Below are 3407 nucleotides of genomic sequence, written 5' to 3'. Positions count from 1 at the left end.
TCTTCTGGCATCAGCTGCTACAAATAATTTAACATTTTCGTGTGTTGAACTCATTAAATTTTTGATTACAACGTAGCAGTGCATGTGGCAATTGCGAAAGGCATACAGCCATACATACATATATACATAGGAAACATGCCCATTTTTTTTGCAATCAAAGGAGACTGGTTTCCTCCACTCCAAGGGAGCTCTTAAACTCGTTTGATGAGATCACCAACGGCGAAGTTCCTCAAGCTGTAAAAAGATTTGAAGATATTAAGTCCCCCGGTCCAGACGGGATTCCTAATATTGTTTTCCAACCAGCTATCACCAATTTCCTATGTATCGTCGTTCATGGACTTATTTAACGCATGCCTAGCCGAGGGAACTTTGCCATCAGTTTGGAAGAGGCAAATGCTGATATTGCTGTCTAAACTAGGTAAACCTCTAGCGGAACCTTCCAGTTGCAGGTCCATATGCCTGCTCGACTCGGCGGAAATAGTCCTTGAACGTCGAAAACGAGGTCCAAGCTAAAGAAGGTATATCCGATACCCAATTTGGCTTCCGAAAATAGAGATCCACTATTCACTCAGTAAACTTTGTTACCCAGCTGACACGTGACGCAACAAGTGGTTCGCGTTGGCTTGGAGGTTCTAAGGAATATTGCTTAGTAGTAACCCTAGATATTAAAAATGCGTTTAATTCTGTGCACTGGGCAAAAATCATAGGCGCACTGTGTAATATCGGGGTATCTTTGCGCCTTATAATGCTCATATGAAGCTACTTGGAAGACAGCTGCCTGTAGTTTGAAACCTCAGCAGGTGTGAAAAGTCAAAAAATCTCAAGCGACCTTCCTCAAGGCTCTGTTCTTGGTCCTTTGCTTTGGAACACTATGTACGACGGAGTTCTTCGCCTTAAAGCACACAAGGCGACCGAGGTAATTGGTTTTGCGGACGTCATCGCGGTAGTGGTTACTGCGAAATCCTTAAGCACAATTTGTGGCAAAGGTAATAAATCCATACAATCGTGGCTTCAAAAAAGCCACCTGCAGGACAACGTTAGAAGAGGTTACCATACAAATTGGTAAACACAGCGTCACTACTCTGGGGATTGTGCTAGATAAGAGTTTGCCATTCAAAACCTACTTGGAATATGCTAATAACAAAGCCTCTGCGACTGTGGCAGCAACGACGGCCACTGTTTGCAAGTGTTGTAGAAAGCTAATTACCATATGTTTGGCGCAACGGATCGCAATACTCATCATATTTCCACGGTACAGATTATGTGCCCTTCGTGCATGCTACGCGATCAAAACAGTCTTGGACGAGACAGAATTGGTTGTCGCGGGAATGTACCCCATCGTTATACTGGCGGAAGACAGTAGAAAGTTGTGAAGAAATACTGAATACTTCCAAGTAGCCGTTTTCACAGATATTGAAAGTTCAGGCGGCAGTCCACGCCATCAGACTATGTGCGGAGATAAACACGAGTAATCGTAATGGGAGAATCGCCATCCACGGTGATAGCCGGAGAGAGCGCAAAGCTTTTTAATTTTTCGAAGACAAAGCCAGGCTAGACTTCGAATCCATACAGAAGAATAAATATCTTAGCCAACATAACTACCTTGCCCAGCTACATATGATGAATACCACAAGGAAATGAGATAGGATGCTAAGTAACTAGGGAGGCGGTGACCACAACGCCGGTATGTAGTGCAACAAGTCCAAATACAATCACACAAGAACTCAAGATAGAAGAAAGAAGAATGAGAACAGTAATGATGGCGTTCAATATACATTTTTCAATTCAATTTAATTTTTGGAAACTAATTTTGTGTATATCATTTATTTTTTAATAAATTTCTAGTTTTCTTTAATGGTTTGGTTGTTATTGTTTTAAAAAGAATATTTTTGAATATCATTTAATTTTTAGGAACTTAATATTTATTGTGATTTTATTACGATTTTATTGTGTAAAAAAGATATTTTTTTTTCAGTTACATTTTAGAAATATAGTTTATTTTTTTCCTTTTTAAATTAATTTCTTGTTCTTTTATTAATGCCATTCTTTTAATTTTTTAGATTGAATTGTTTTAAAAAGAGAAATAAGTTTTTTTTTATTTCGATCCATTTTTAGCATCTTATAAAATTTTTTAATGGTTTTTTGTCTTGTTTTAATAAATAAAAATTTCAATCTAATTTAATTTTATTTTATTTATTAATTTTTATTGTTTTAAAACGAAATATATATGTATATGTTTTTTTATTTCATTTAATTTTTAAAACACTGATTGCTAAAAGGCGACCAACATGACCTAAGATCTCCTCGTTAGCAGGACTTTCAATTAGCCTTTCGAAAGAAAGTAAAGAGCTTTCAAGATAGTTGCCGGAATTGACAATTGTCCTACGAAACCTAACCTAACCTAACCTAAAGACTGTGGTGAGTTGAAAGACAGTTGCCAGAATCGCCCTGTAAAATTGTAAGGCATCTACTGAGTGAATACTTTTCTTTATGCAGCAACTGCGCATATTTTTAGCTACTAGATTTTTAAATGATTTGAACGCAGCTGTTTTAAGTGAAAACTTTCATTTCAGTTTTGGTGTAAAATGAATATTCAATACAGCTCCACTTCACCCACTTATTCACCCTACGCGAGTGCTTTGGTTGTACCAACTCTGCATAAAATTAAGAAACCAAAAACATAAAAATGTCACTTCAAAGTACGTATTGAAACAACTCGCTCGCAGTGCTGACAACTTAACCCAAATTTCATGATATGCAAATATTGCAAAAAAGACGGCTAACTTGAGGCTTCAAAAACCGTCAAATGAAAACGAATCTTGTTGCAGCAACAGATTGATGGCAACAAGAAAGCGGCAATTCAAAACACAATCTAAAAGTGAAACGGTGCGATGGAAATATTGTAAGAACAAAACGCCGCAAACATGCGCTCAAAGATATATACATTTGTGTGTACTACATATGTATATACATATGTGCCTGATTGAGTTCATATGCACCGAACTCGGAGAAATGCATAGAGAAAATGAAACATACGAGGCAGACAGCAGATTTTCAGCGATTCCGGGAAACCCACGCACACAAAATTAAAACAAATGAAACTTAAAAAAAACATACCGATATACATATGTACATAATAACGTCTGTGTATAGAAGTTAGTACTGATGCTACATACGACGTAGTTTATTCGCTTTTGACTTTTTGGCTGCTTTGTTGTGTATGGGGAAACGCCCGCTTTTTGTTGTCTTCATTTCACTATTTGTTGCTGTAGTAATATTTGCCACTACCAGCGGCTCCGACACCGACACTGGCAAAACATCAACATCAGCAAGAACTTTTGTTTTGTCTATGTACTTCTCCATCCTTTTTAATCCTTCTTGTCTCGTCGTCGTCTGCCAAACAATCA

This window comes from Rhagoletis pomonella, unplaced genomic scaffold, assembly GCF_013731165.1.
Source record: "Rhagoletis pomonella isolate Grant_MI unplaced genomic scaffold, Rhpom_1.0 Rhpom_scaffold_00005, whole genome shotgun sequence".
Classification (NCBI taxonomy): domain Eukaryota; kingdom Metazoa; phylum Arthropoda; class Insecta; order Diptera; family Tephritidae; genus Rhagoletis; species Rhagoletis pomonella.
The sequence above is the reverse complement of the archived record's forward strand: the minus strand, read 5'-3'. Positions refer to the sequence as shown.